This window comes from Lissotriton helveticus, chromosome 2_1, assembly GCF_964261635.1.
Source record: "Lissotriton helveticus chromosome 2_1, aLisHel1.1, whole genome shotgun sequence".
Taxonomy (NCBI): Eukaryota; Metazoa; Chordata; class Amphibia; order Caudata; family Salamandridae; genus Lissotriton; species Lissotriton helveticus.
The window spans coordinates 1,906,996,307-1,907,011,955 of NC_136059.1; the positions used below are offsets into that span (position 1 = coordinate 1,906,996,307).

At 49.5% G+C, this 15,649-nt stretch overlaps 1 protein-coding gene across 15 annotated transcripts in view; it reads right to left on the minus strand.

Moving 5' to 3' along the window:
• Window positions 1–15,649, minus strand: part of BLTP1 (bridge-like lipid transfer protein family member 1) — a 2,102,388-nt gene that overhangs the window by 293,638 nt on the left and 1,793,101 nt on the right. The window lies entirely within an intron of this gene.

The following is a 15,649-nucleotide window of genomic DNA, read 5'->3' on the forward strand; positions in this document are numbered from 1 at the left end:
TTATTTATGCATCATCACAAGTGAAAAGTCTTCTGAAATAATGAAAAATATTTGTATACACTAACATGCACTGCGAGGTTTCTTTCAAAGTCAGGTTTCCAGGAAGTGGGGCCACATCAGTTCTGGCCTTTGACATATCAATAATGGAACACAGATCTTGGCCCAAAGACTTTTGGAAATAATAGACTACTAACAAGCAGCTGTCCCCATTGCCAAGAGGAAAGAAATAACAGAACAGACTTCAGGGTCAACTCTGCAAACTAGAAAAGATTAACTTGTTTCCATTTGACTGTCCAAGAGGAAGAAGGCGGTGACAGCTTGGTCGTTTATGGATTCAGACGTAGCCACAACACCTGCCGCACAGAAGTGTCTTATCTAAAGTAATGTATTTTGTATTATAACATTTTGCAATACTGGCAGAAGTGGCATTAGGTAGATTGAATTGGTTTTGTCTCATTGTGTTAATAGGAAGACTTGTATTGCTCACATTCTTGAAGTTGCCAATAGCAACAAAGTCACCTCCAATATATCTGTTAGCACATGGAGTAAATGGCCCTTGCAAGAATGCAGAAAGGTTCAACAGTCCCTCTACCAGCACAGTTAACACCCCAGAATAATTGTATTTGCAACATGTGTCCTCATTGCCCTCCCCTGATGGAAGTAATAATGCAATAATAAGAAATAGTGCCCAAGCAGCTAGACAGCATCCTGCTCACGATTCTCTATACAGTATGAGATACAGTCAGATGACAACAATAGGTAGACAGAAGACTAAGACGCACTGCTACATGACTCATACACTCCCCATGCAGGGAGAACAGATAGATTTTCTCACCTAGGCAGATACGACCACAGACTATCAAACACCTCCTGCAGGATACACAAACTAATGTCAGATTATTGAGGCCACTGTCTCTAAAGTGTTTATACATAGAACAGGAAGGGACGACCCCTCCACCTCAATGATGCATGAGGTCATCACTGACACATGCAGAATAGAAGTGAAGGCAACAGGGCTTTTTTAGATGACTGTTCATGGTATGGCCCATAGTGTAGTTTTTTGCAGCATCAATGAGTTTATGATAGCATGTTCTCTGTTAGACTATCATTGCTCCATCCCCCACACTCTCCATTGCCCATGACAGATTAGAACGGCGTTGTTGTTATTCGCACAAAGTTACACCCATGGCAAAATTGAGTGCCCGAGGTTAGTTAAGGTATAAAGAAGAGCTATTAGGGCAACATAAGGTAGACTAGGATTAAAAGATAAGATAGACAGATTGTCTACTTAGGGTTTATAAAATAAAAATGTGCAACAGTATGAACTGATTTCAAACTAAAAGACATGTCTTCTCTGTTTTCTAGAATGGCATGTTACCTGTGGGACGGCACACAGCAAACAGCACTGTTTTTTTTCCGGACAATAAATATGGCACCCTATCCAAATTGACTTTTACTGGGCCTGCAGAGAATGGCTCTATCTCCAACAGCCCTTACGAAGGAGCAGCCTGAGCTCACTAGAACATTGCACAAAGTCACCATGATGGTTCCAACAGCAAATATCTCCAACATCGATGCCCATCTCTGGCTCTGTTATCCGGCTCCACGGACAAGAGCAGTGTGCTCAGTTCTAAGGGTTGACAGTGTTCAAAGTCCCACCAAAGGAGGTTTGCCGGTTGAGCAGAGTCCAGTTCTTTTTCCTTTACCATCATTGTGATGCTCCAGACCAAGGCAGAAGGACTCTGGCCTCGGAATACCAAGAGAAGAGTATGCCTTTGGATAAGTAGTGAGCTGTACATTTCCAACAACGAAGAAAATGGCCTAAATGACCAATGCCATCAACAACTTGAACGAGATAGAAAAGAAATGGATTGCTGGAGGAGGTGCCATAGTAGATAGCCACTGACTTGTTGAACTTTGACTGGATACCTTTGTGGCAGTTCTAAAAAGTTTTTTTTTTTTGCTGTTTCTTTTTGTGTTGCCTCCCGCAGATGAGTGCCATTGTAGGAAAATAAAGTTAGCACCAAGATAGTAGGGACAAGTTACACTAGCATAGGGATTTACAGTTAGCTGAGTATGAGGACAAAGATGGTGTTCATTGGGATGGAACTGGAATACAAATGGAGATGAGCGAGTTAGCAGCACCTAGCACCCACTATGGAATACAGGCAGCTCCTCCACTTCTCCCAGGTAGAGACTGTCTGAATAAGGGCCCAACAGCAGCCCAATATGAACGCCTGCTTAATGAGCAAGATGCAGAGTATGCGAAAATACCACTTTAAGTGTTATGTTAGTGACATGCCCTGGATACCGCCACTGGCTGAAGGGTCACAGAGATACTCAGTTGAAAAAAATTATCATTGAATGATCAAGAGGAGGGTGATGATAGAGGGGCCTTTTTTATCGACCTTGGTAGGATGAAGGTCTGATGTGAACCCTACTTGACAAAATCTGAAAATAGGCTAAAATGACCAATTTTCACTATATAAAATCAGCAAATGAAATCCCACGGATCCCCTGAATCCCGGGTTTGTAGGCCCAAGCCAAGGGCCAAAGGCCACCGCCTTATGTTAACAAAATCCACTGGGCCTAAATAAATTTTAAACGTCCATTTCTGATGTACTGAACACAGCGAGGGAATTGAGCAAACCTGGAAAGTACAGTAGCCTTTCACAAGCCCCATTGCAAGACACCCCACACACACACGTACAGAGACCCAGCCAGTACAAGTTGGCACATCTTGGACTCTTGCAGAAATATTGTTTTGAAAGCTAGCTTGCATGAAATAAATGTCACAGCACCTCAGCACCTGTCGTAAGTTCCGCTCTCACATATATTTTTAGAAATGTACGTAACAAAATGTTCTTTTGTCAGAAATGTACAAAATGTTCTCTTTTAAAATGTACGTAACAAAATGTTCTTTTGTCAGAAATGTACAAAATGTTCTCTTTTAAAATATACGTAACAAAATGTTCTTTAAAGATGTCCTTCTGGTGTCCTAGAACACATGTGGTTAGACCGCCTGCACTGAATGGGCGTAGGCCAGTGTGTCACCATAGAACCTGGTTCCGCATTTTCAGGTATATCAGACCCAACCGTCAAATCTGAAGCCAGAGCTCTGCTGATGCGACCTGTGCATGCAAGCTCTCCGGCCAGCCGATTGTCTGACTTGGGACGTCAATTCCTCTCTCTCAGGTGGTGGACTTCCTAAGCCAGATAATACTTCTGTCTTTTTAAATCTCTGTCTTTGCTCTGTATTTTCCATTCACACCCAATTCCTTGCATTTTAGGTTCCCTTAAGCTATTAGGCCCTGCTGGGATAGTCTCCATAGCTAAGGTGCTTCTAGGCACTAGACTTTATAGAGTGTTCTGCTTTCCCTAACTAATTTCAATTGTGCCTTTTTAAAAGACCCCAGTCCTTTTGCACCTTGGATCTCTTTGGAATGTTAAACTCGCATGGGTAATAAATGCATTTTCTGATGTACTTAAGACTTAACTAATAAAATGCCACTTCAAATGTGATCTTTGTCATCTCATATCATTGTTCCTTGTTCCTCAGTGAAATGTTGCGTCTATGACCTGTGACCATGACTCAAAACCACAGCAGGGTGGTTTGTGACTTGTGACCACACCCTAGAGGGCTTCCGTTCTCCCCTCATCAACACTACGCATTCTCAGTAGTGGTAAACAGATCTAGCCAAAGCAGGTACCACGGACTAAAGTGCACCTAAGAATGAAGGTGCCATGTATTGCCTGCCAGCCAACAGCTGCTCAGCTCCTCTACTCTGATGTTCAGGAGCTCTGTCAGGTTGTTGGCTCCCAGAAAGTTCAGCTATTTGTCCAGCAGCCTGCAAAGGTTCAGTGCCTTTTGGCACAGGATCCAGGAACCCACTACATCCTGTTTGTTACAATACCACTTAGAGTGGTTATCTGTTCCATGAGAGCCTGCACAAGCCTTGCACTGATGGCCAGCAGGAAGGCCTTTCAAAGCCAGCCAGATTGCGTAAATCTCCAAAAGACTTATATAGAGCAACTGCTGCCCTGGAGATCAGAGGCCATTAACTTCCACCTCTTGCAGATGACGCCCACCGCCCCAAAAATTATGCTTCAGTCACACGGAAGTGAGAGTGGCCTGCTGCAGGCCAGGTTGGCATTTGTCTGCCTCCACAGAAGCAGTCTCTTGAGAGACCTGGATGTAATCAGGGAGAGCCCCAGTGCTAAGGCCCACTGAAATCTTAGGTTCAATGCAGGACCTACATACATCGTCTGACATACGGGACAGAGAAAATGTATGATCCTAGAAAACCAATAAGCCTCAGAATCATCCTCGCCCAGACCCATTATTGACCTTGAAACATCGGGATCATATCCTGAATGCCCTAGACTCACCACAGCGGCGGCAAGGCATTGAATGTTCCTGTGTCTAGGATAGCCTCAATGAAGTGAATCCTCTGTACAGGGCTTAGGTGGGACTTAAGCTCAATTAAGAAAAACCCCAAGTTAATCAAGAGTGCAACAGTTATAAGAAAATGGTCAACTACTGACTGCACAAGCCTGCCTTGACCACCCAGCCATTGAATCACGGGAATATGTGTATACAAGACCTCCAAAGATGCACTGTGACCACTGCTTTCACTTCACTTTTGTGAACACCTGACACACCTAGGTAAGACGGAAGGGAAGCACGACAAACTGGAAGAGCCCCAACTGCATCCACTCTAAACCACAGTTAAAATGTGCGGCATTGCAAGGCGGTTATATGAAACTACACATCCTGTCAGCTGAAGGACACCATTCAGTCTCCCGGGTTCAAAGCAGAGTGGATCTGCTCCAGAATGAGGATCTGAACTTGTCCTTTCTCAGAAACATGGTTAACGGCCAGAGGTCCAGTATAGGCCTGAGACCTCAGCACTTCTACATTTAGAAGTAGTGTGTGTTGGACCCTAGTTGCCCGATTCAAAGCGTGATGTCTAAGCACTACGCTCGTACGGATAGTGTAGCCTATGCAATCAGTGGCATCCAGACGGCTAGTGCACAGTGCATATTCGGAATCATCCTGTCCATCCTGAATCATTTAGGCAAAATAAACCTTGAGATCTTCCGAAACCCACAAATCAAGGATGTAACTGACCAGGAGGTACACCACATTCAAGGACCATAGTGGCCTGGCTGGCTGGTGAAAACATCTTCTTGCCAAACAAACAATAGGCTTCGAGCCCCTGTCTGAGAGGTTCGTAGGGAAGGTATTTAGATTCATCTTACTTTTCGATGCCTGTACCACAAGCCTTTCAGTGTAGGGCGTTTTGTAAGATAAATGGGGGTTGCCATGAGGGTGTCCTGAACTGCCTCGTTAAATGGCAATAGAGGCTTTAACGAAGATGCCCCTTGTTAGGTATTCAGGCAGCAAACTTGCTTTCGTTTCAACAGTAGGTAGGTGTAAACACACAAGTCACTTACCTTCGGTAACAATATATCTGTAAGAAAGAGTAGTTTGTGTTAGATTCCTTACCTTATAATATCCCCAGACGTCAGACTGGATCCGGAAAGTTTTCGTCAGCAGTACCCTTGCGCGTCTGTAGGCGACGTCTGCAGCTCCGCGTCCGTCGTCAGCTTTGTGATCGCCGGGATGACGTAGTCGGAGTACTTAGACGCCGCCCTCACGCGCTGACGTCAGTTCTGTACACAGCTTTCTGCGCCAGGAAGGCAGAGCCATGCAAGAACCGACACTGGTGCCATGAAACTAGGGCCCTTAAAGGGAGATACCTTAACCCTAGATATCAGTTCGCAGAATGGGGAGGATGGGTGGGGCAGTAAGGAATCTAACACTAACTACAGTTTCTTACAGATATATTGTTACCGAAGGTAAGTAACTTGTGCATTTGAAAGAAACAGGTTAGTGTTAGATTCCTTACCTTAGAATAAATACCCCAGCAATACCAACCCCAGTGGTGGGTCTGCGAACCAAGATCACACCAGAAAGTCCTGGAGAACGGAACGGCCGAAAAAGATATCTCTCCGGACTTGGCTGTCCAGGCAGTAATGCCTAGCAAACGTGTGCAGCGAGGCCCACGTAGCTGCCTGACAGATGTCCTGCAAGGGGACTCCCCGACCCAGGGCAATAGTAGCCGCCGTGGCCCGAGTGGAATGGGCGCGCAGCCCCACAGGAGGCTCCTTTTTCGCCAAGGAGTAACAAACCTAGATGCACAAAACGACCCACCGGGAAATGGTCAGTTTGTGCACTGCCCTTCCCTTTTTAGCGCCCACGTAACCAACAAAGAGCTGGTGGCTCACCCGGAAATGGCGTGTGCGGTCTAGATAGAAGGAGAGCGCATGTTTTGGGTCCAGACTGTGGAGCCTCTCTTTATCTTTTGAGGGATGCGGAGGCAGAAAGAAGGTGGGCTAGGTGATGGACTGCCCGATATGAAAGGCTGTAAACACCTTGGGCAGGAAAGAAGGACGAGTCCTCAGGACAACCTTGTCCAGATGGACAGAGAGGAAAGGAGGCTTAGAAGACAGAGCCTGGAACTCACTCACTCTCCTGGCAGAGGTGGTGGCAACCAGGAATGTAGTTTTAAGAGTCAGAAGACGAAGAGGACAGTTATGCAGTGGCTCAAAGGGAGCGCACATCAGATAAGACAGTACAAGGTTCAAGTCCCACTGAGGCATCAGGAAGGGAACAGGAGGGAACATGTTTGTGATGCCTTTCAAGAATCTATTTACAACAGGGGACTTGAAAAGAGAAGGCTTATCAGGAAGCCTTAAGAAGGCTGAAATGGCCGAGAGATAGCCTTTGATAGTGCCCAGAGCAGAGCCCTCCTGGGCAAGAGAAAGAAGGAAGAGCAGAACCTCTGAAAGAGGGGTAGAGAGTGGATCCACAACCTTTGCTGTGCACCATGCCACAAATTTGTTCCACCTGTAGGAGTATACCGTTCTTGTGGAGGGACGCCTGGCTGCCAGAATTACATTACAGACTTAAGGAGGCAAGTCCAATGGCCTCAACTGCCGCAGCTCAATCTCCACGCATGTAGGTGGAGACCTGACAGGTTCGGGTGGAGGACCGTCCCCTGCTGCTGTGACACAAGGTCCTCCTGAAGGGGCAGACGAATCGGGGGATCGACTGACATGCTGAGTAGCTCGGGATACCAGTATCTTCGTGCCCAGTCCGGAGCCACAAGGATGACTTGGGCCCGGTCGCGTCTGATCTTCTTCAGCACTCTGGGCAGAAGTGGTATAGGCGGAAAGGTAAATGTAAATGTAAATGTACAGGAATTTATATAGCGCAAATCACCGAGCGGTTTCTAAGCGCTTGCTTAGGGAACCCGTCCTGGTATTCCCCTGTGAGATAACCCCAGCAGGGAATCCGCAAGGTGAAAGCCAGGCATCCCACCGCGAGGGGCCGTTGTGGAGACTAAGCAAGCTATTGCCCAGAGTCGCAGAGTGTGAACCCGTGAATCGAGTAGGCACCGGAGCGAGAATTGTCAAGTCCATGGACATTTTAAGACTCAAGACACCGCTGAGCCGGGAATTGAACCCTGGTCCCGGGCTGACCTCTGCTTCCAGGTCTGCCTCCTCTAACCAGTGAGCCACACTCCAGACCGCAACTCCACTCGCGATGAAAAGCGTCTCCGAGCAAGTGCCGCCTTGGAAATTCCAACGCACATAACTGATGACATTGCGCGTTTTCTTCGGTGGCGAAGAGATCTAACCAAGACTCTCCCTACTGCTGAAAGAGACCTTGCGCCACGTCCGAGTTCAGATGCCATTCGTGATGCATCATACACCGGCGGCTGAGTTACTCCGCCCTGGCGTTCAGGGAACCTGCCAGGTGTTGAACCACCAGGGCGACGCCCTGGTGTTCCAGCCATGGCCAGAGATGCAGAGCCTCCTGACAAAGGGTCCACGACGCCACCCCGCCCTGTTTGTTGCAGTACCACATGGCGGTGGTGTTGTCCGTGAACACCTGTACTACACTTCCCCGGACAGAGGGAAGGAATGGCTTCAGTGCAAGTCGGGTCGCCCACAGCTCCAGAAGGTTGATATGGAGCCGGGACTCCGCCGGGGACCAGATGCCTCTGATCTCCGCCTCTCCCATGCGGCCCCCCCCATCCCAGGAGGGACGCATCCATCACTACTACGTACTCCGGTTGGGGTAGGGAGAGGGATCTGCCGCTGACCCAATCGCGGTTCGTGAGCCACCACTGCAACGGATTTGCAGTGCCCTCTGAGATCAGGACGTGGTCGGACAGGTTGCCCTGATGCTGTGCCCACTGAAACTTCAGGTCCCACTGCACAGCCCGCATCCGCCAGCTGGCGTGATGCACCAGTAAGATGCAGGATGCCATCAGCCCCAGGAACCGCAGTGTCAACCTGACCAAAACTCGAGATAAAGGCTGAAAGATCGGAATCAGAGCCTGAATATCCCAAAACTGCTGCTCAGGAGGAAAAACCCAAAACTGCGCCAAGTCCAGAACCGCTCAGATGAAAAGGAGCTTCTGAGAGGGGCACAGGTGTGACTTCGGCACGTTGATGGAGAACCCCAGCGAGTGCAGGAGGTTGGCCGTAGTCTGGAGGTGGGAGACGACTGTCTGGGGCGAGCCCGCATTCAACAACCAGTCGTCGAGATAGGGGAAGAATGAAACCCCTGATCTGCGCAGATTAGCTGCGACCACTGCCATCACTTTCGTAAACACCCGAGGGGCACTATGAGGCCGAAGGGGAGCACGGTAAACTGAGAGTGCTCATGGCCTACCGTGAACCGCAGGTAGCGCCGGTGTGCCGGCAGGACGGGGATGTGGAAATATGCGTCCTGCAAGTCCAACGCCACCATCCAGTCTCCAGGGTCTAGGGCAGCCAGGACCTGAGCCAAATTCAGCATCTTGAACTTCTCCTTGAGGAGGAAGCTGTTGACGCTCCGGAGGTCCAAGATAGGGCGTAGGCCTCCTTTGCCCTTCTTGGGTACCAGAAGTAGTGGGAGTAGCAACCACGTCCTACTTCTGGCCCAGGAACGCGCTCGATGGCCTCCTTGGCCAAGAGGGTCATAACTTCCTCCTGCAGAAGTTGCAAGTGATCCCCGACATGCGGTGGTACTGCGGTGGCATGGCTGGAGGGGTCGCGTCGAAGGGGAGGGAGTAGGCTCTTCGGACGATTTGCAGCACCCAGCTGTCTGACGTGATGGAGCGCCAGTGGAGGAGGTGTTGTCGGACCCTGCCCCCCACTGGCGTCAAATGGGCCTGAAAGCTCGGACTAGCAAGGCTTTGAGGCAGATGCTGCGGGAGCTCATGTGGACTGACCTTGCTGTTGTCCCCGACACCGCCACGGCGGTTACCACGTCCGCAACGTGTTGAGGCTTGTTCTGCGGCCTGTGGCTGTACGAACGCGTGGGGGCGCCCCTTTCTTGGCCACGAAAGGGCCGAAAAGCATAAGTCTGCTGTCTGCTGGCGCTGGCCCGACAGGACCAAGGACTTGGCCGTAGCCCTGGAGTCCTTGAAACACTTAAGCACACTGTCTGCTTTGTCACCAAAAAGGCGACGGCCATCAAAGGGCATGTCCATGAGCGTGGACTGGACATCCCCCGAAAAATTGGCGGACCTTAGCCAGGCGTGGCAACGGATAGCCACCGTCGTGGAAATCGGTCTGCCCATCGAGTCCGTGGTATCAAGTCCACATCTGATTGAGTAGCGTGCAGCATCTCGCCCCAAAGCAAGTGCCTGGGCGAGCCGTGCCTGGGCCTCCTCCGGACACGGGGGCAGCACGTCCGCAAGCGTATCCCACAAAAGTGGGTGTAGCGGCCCAAAAGGCAAGCGGTGTTGAGAGACCGCAACCCCAAACTCAATGAGGAGAACAGTTTCTTCCCAAACTGATCAAGCCTTTTGGATTCCCGATCAGGAGGAGCAGTCGGGAATGCAGTCTGGGGCGTAGAGGCCTGGATCACCAGGCTCTCAGGGGTGGGGTGAACGGACAGAAAGTGGGGGTCGCCCGGAGCCGGGCGGTGACGTCGGGCCACATTCCAATCCACAGGGGACACTGTGGAGGGCTTGGACCAGGTGCCCATCAGAACGTCCGTGAGGGCTTCATTAAACGGCAGCAGAGACTCCGAAAGAGCTTACTGGCGGCTGAAGCACCTCAGTGAGGAGATTAGTCCTCACGGCCGCAGCAGGGAGCTTAGGAGCCAAGGCCTTGGCTGCCCTGCGCAACACCACACCATAAGTGGCACCCTCCTCCGTAGCCACGGAGGGAGGAGAGATGAATCCAGTGTCAGGCGATGTGTCCAGACCCCTTGCCTCACCCAGCTCATCTGCCCAGTCCTGACTTAACTGGCACTGTTGTGCCAGAGGGTCCTCAGACCCCTCGCAGTCCTCCCCTTCATCCGTGTCCTGAAAAACAGACAACACGGAGCCGTGTCATAGGTGAATTGCTCACCCACCGATGCCGGAGACGGCGCCGCTCCGACGCCGGACCCGGACTGAAACCGCGGGCGGCATCGTCCGAAGACGGCGCCGGGAGTGACACCAATGGGGTCGGCGCCGGCGGAGGGGTCGTAAGGCCGAGCGGCAGCGGGACCGAAGCCGACGACGGCGCCGAAGCCTCCGAAGGCGCCGGGGCCGAAGCCGTCGGCCCGCTAGGGCCCGATGCCGAGGCTGCGGGACCCGAAGGCGCGCTGGCAGGCCTCAACGGAGGGAAGTGAGTCCTCATGGCCACAAGGAAGTCACGTATCTCCTCCGGCGTCGCATGCAGTCCAGGGACCGGAGGGTACGGGACCAGATGTGATGCCTGTGTCTCTGATGGAGCCACTTGGGTGGTGTCACCCAAACCGTCAGCCGTGTCATGCGACCAGCGAGGGGAGTCAGAAGAGCAATGACGCCTCTTCGACGACTTCTTCCTCGACTTACCGAAGGACTTCGAGCCCGACGAGTGGTGATGACCTGATGAGCGTCGATGGCTGCGGCTCCGTGGCCGGTCCCTTGACCTCCTCCTCGACCGGGACCTCGAGTGGTGCAGAGCCGACTGCCGGATCTCGAGCAGCTTGCGGGACCGCTCCCGCCTAGCTTTCGAGGTCAAGGCCCGGCAGTCGGGGCACGACTTGTCGTCATGGTTGGCCCGAGGCAGTAGAGACACCGGCGGTGAGGGTCGGTCACCGACATCAGGCGGTGACAGGCATCGCACGGCTTGAACCCGGGCATCACTTCCGGCACCAGGAGTCGATCTCGACTTGAAAAGAATAGCCAAAAATAGGCCAAAAAGTTAGTCAAAAATGTACTTGGGTAACAGCTCTTCCCGGATCGGCCCTTGCTGGCGCGGAAAAAATTAGAACTGACATCAGCGTGCGAGGGCGGCATCTCAGTTCTCCGACGACGTCATTCCAGCGATCACGATGCCGACGACGGACACGGAGCCGCAGACGCCGCCTACCGACGCGAAAGGGTACTGCTGACGAAAACTTTCCGGATCCAGTCTGACGCCTGGGGATATTATAAGGTAAGGAATCTAACACTAACCTGTTTCTTTCAGATCTAAGGCCTCTGCCACTCTGTGTGCTGCTACTGCAAAGGAGGAGCTTTCATCCATTGGCAGATAAAATGGGGAGTCCAGTTCATTTCAAGGGAGGTGTCTAGTCCACTGGCATTCTGTAGATCAAGGTAAAGTGCTTCTTCACTGTAATGAGGGTGGAGCATAATTTCCACATCCCTCTCCAACATGAGTATTGTGTGTAAAGTTTTGTAGGCCCTAGACTGTATAGGAATCAGAACCGAATAAGCCCACTAGCATCTGCTAAAACTGGCATTTTGGACGAGGTTGTGGACGAAACAACATAACCATAAGCACCTGGTTCTGTATGGTCAACATGTTTAAAGCCACTCTTCCCAGTGGCTATCTTCAGGACTAACAAACTAAACTCTCAAATTCACTCCTGAGTTAGATTGGCAGGGTGTGAACAATACATACACTCCGCATGCTTAAATAAGCATAAGTACCTACTTTGTAAAATAAAGCGTATGTTTCTGGAAAATATAATGAAAGAGGTTATCCAACAACAGAACCCCAAGGGTCCCAAATCAATATAAGTGTATGACATTGAATACTTGGGCCCCTCATCAGCAGGATAGCTTGAATCTAGTGGCAAGGTGGCCACAGACCCATGTCTGGGCATCCCCGTTCCACTTGGGGCGACAAATCCATAAAGAAAAACTGATGGACGGAATGCTGAACAATGTCAAACACTCACACCTAATACAGAGATGTGGGCCTAAATCCATTGTTTTTTTTATTACACTACTTCAGATTGGACCTAGCCATGCAATCACGGGGTGCTCACTAGGCCACTGGATTCAAGCTAGCCTGGCTGATGAGGGGTGATACCCCAAAACCAGTCCCAGGATGCTTGTTTCTGGTCCAGGAGCACCGGACCTGGCAGTTTGCGCTGGACTGTTCCCATGGAGAGCAGGGTCAATACTGATTTGCATATGGCTGGGTCCAAACTGGAATGGCATGGTGAGCGAAAAAACAAAGGATTTAGGCCCAGATCTCTATTCTGGGGGTGAATGTTTGCCAATGTTCAGCATTCCGTTCATCATCTTTTTGTGTTATTATAGTCACCCAAAGTGGGAAGGGTACGCCCAGACATGGGTCCCAAGATCACTGTGCCACTGTATTCAAGACAGCCTGGCTGATGAGGGGTGATACCCTAAAATGGGTGCCAGGATGTTTATTTTCCAGTCCAGGGAGGACCTGTCCTGGCAGTTTGGGCTAGACTGTTCTAATGGGGAGCAGGGTCAATACTGATTTGCATATGACTGGGCCCAAACTGGGGTGGCATGGTGAGAAAATAAATTAGGGATTTAACCAAGATCTGTGACTGGGTTGAATGTTTGATAATGTTCGACATTCCGTCCATCATCTTTTTGTGTTGTTATACTCTTCTTAACTCAGTCACACAGAGTGTATCTTCTTTGTCTCTGGCTAACTTTGGGTGCATAAGGGCATATTTGTCACACAACTTTGGGGTGGTAACAAAGCAAAGGCACCAAAGGCCCACATTGTGAATGTCCATAAGTGGCAATGCTTCCTGATGCTGTGGCTGTCCTTGGCAAGACACTGTCCCTAGCTCATTGTTAAACAATGTTTTACTTTTTCTGAAGACATAAGGAAACAGAAAAGTTCTGTGTTAAAGGGCACAGAAAGAAAGGAACCGATGTTAGTGTACATGGGTGGTGCCTGTATGTGGCTCAGCTCTGTTACTACCATGGTAGTAAAAGCTTGCTGCCAAACCACATGGCACCAGCTGTCAGCATACAGGAGTCATTGCTGGAAGAATTTTAAAGATTAATTCTGGTACCTGGGACATTCTAAAGGTGAGGAATCCGTGGTTAGGAGAACCCATCGTACACAACTTTCTGCAAAGCTGAGGATTTATACCAATACAAACTATCAATTACTGGAGAAACACCAGTCTCATCCACCTGTCGTGTAGTACCCACTAATCCGTAGGACATGTGCGTTTATTGGACAAGATAAAATTCGGGTGAGGTGCCTAGACTGATTCCAAGCGCTCCCGCAGGATATGTTTCCGAGCACTCCCGCAGGATATGTTGGCCTAGAGGCCAGCTAGCTCACAGTGCCCCCGTAAGACCCCCACCCCTAACCTTACCAGGGACCAATTGGTTTCCAGCAGCCACTGAACATGGCTTGATTTTTTTTTGCTTCCTTGACATACCTGAGCCATGTGACCTCAAAAAGGACTGGTCATAAAAGCTGCCTTGGGAGCAGAAGCATGTCCACATAGTCGACTTCGACTGGGCCAGTAGTGCCTTCCACTTTGGCTGTAAGCGCTTCTTCGGCCTACGGAGTTTAGCGACCGCTAGTTTGTCTTCCTACTCAGGAATGGCCTTTTTGTTCATTAGTGCATCATGAACAGGACGCTGAGTCAAGTTTGGAGCAGAGGCAGCACAGAAAGACATCATGGGAGTCGGTCATTGATATCTGCCAGTAACAGTCACTGGCGTAACAAAACTTGAGGGGGCCTGCCTGCAAGGTACGTGGAGCGCCCCCCTCTGGGCTCAATCAGGAGCTCTTCGGTCAGAGTGCTTTGCTAGGGGGCTGACATCATGTAATGGATCAAATTAAATTTGTAAAATACATGGTCAGTTGGCTCCTTGTCTCTATCAAAAGTAGCATCTTTACATTAAAGTGGCAGACAGATTAACTTTCTCTTCATTCTACAGGATAAGTGTGTTTTATGACCTTTTATTCCCATCTCCTTTCTACTCCTTCTATTTACTATAGGTGATGGTAATGTTTTTGTCATGCTCTTTGGCACTTGCAAATGCCTTCACTTGTGAGACACAAAACAATACTTCACTTTTTTCGGTGCTGACATATTCCTCATTCCTCTGTTAAAGAAAAGGAACTCCACTGATCAGATTGCCTAATTGCAGCTTTATCTCCTCAAAAGTTCAGATACTTTGCGGAGCCTCAGCTCGGGTTGAACTTACAGGTAAGACCACGTTTAAACTAGTAGCGTTCAACTCGGCGATGCTTCATATTGAGCCCATGTTCACGAGTTCGGACGAGACCAGTGCTTTTCAGAGCATTCTGCTCTGATTCCTTGGATTGCGGCTCGGATGGATCACCTGTTTTGCCTTCGTGAGTTCTATCCAGAATTGCTGGATGCTGACTAATTATCAATATGTATACGAGCGCTATGAGCCGCGGTTTTCACGTGCGCAGGAGCACTTACCTTGGCATTTATAACGGATGCCAGTAGCACAAGCAGCCCTTAGGCTGGTAGTGAACCACGTGGACACTGTTTGAGCTGATGGTAAAGCATGCGCGGGAGTGCTTGCATATTCATTAATTTTAGATTAAGTACTTGTGGCAGTTTTTTCCACTGCACCTTAGTTCTTTGTACATGTATTTTTCATGCATTGAGCACCTTGTTTATATATATAATTTCAGCTCTGATTATGCCACATCCCTAACCTTGTTTCCGCACATAGGAGTGCTTACCCTGACATCCTCATTTCAGTGAAGCATTAACCGAATATTCCTATAGGAAAAGCTGGCAGTTGGCATGGACCACATTCCAAGGTGATTACACATTTTGTTCTGTACCTCCTTTTCCTGTGTGAACGTGTTTCTGTACGTGAACTAAGGAAATAGGCGTTATGACGCTGTATTTTGTCCCCATAGGTTGCTGTGTCCAAGATGGGATCCTGGTTTCTTCCTATACACTTGTTCACTGGGTTCCATCCTCTTCATGACCATGGATTGTTCATACACAGGTGTATATCCATTACCCAGGGTTGGGAAGGGGTGCATTTTATTGCCTCAACCAGAGTAGGTTCTGATCTCTGTCCTTCTTGTTTTAAGGTCTGAATACAGAAGAAGCGTACTACACCATCTAGGATTCCCTCTCCCGGCCCTACCCTTCACCCGGGTCTTCATGGTTGTTATCACTAGAGGGAGTAAAGGACGGTGGAGGTTGTTCATATGGTCTCTGCGGGAAAGCTCCACAAGCGTAAGGTAAGACTAGAAGAGCTCTGACATCTAGTTACTGACTCAAGATCTGGGGTGGTAACACATTCACAAAAGGGAAGCGGTCCCCAGAAGACCTCTTCCTTTTTGTCAATGTAAAAAAAAACACGCTTGCTAG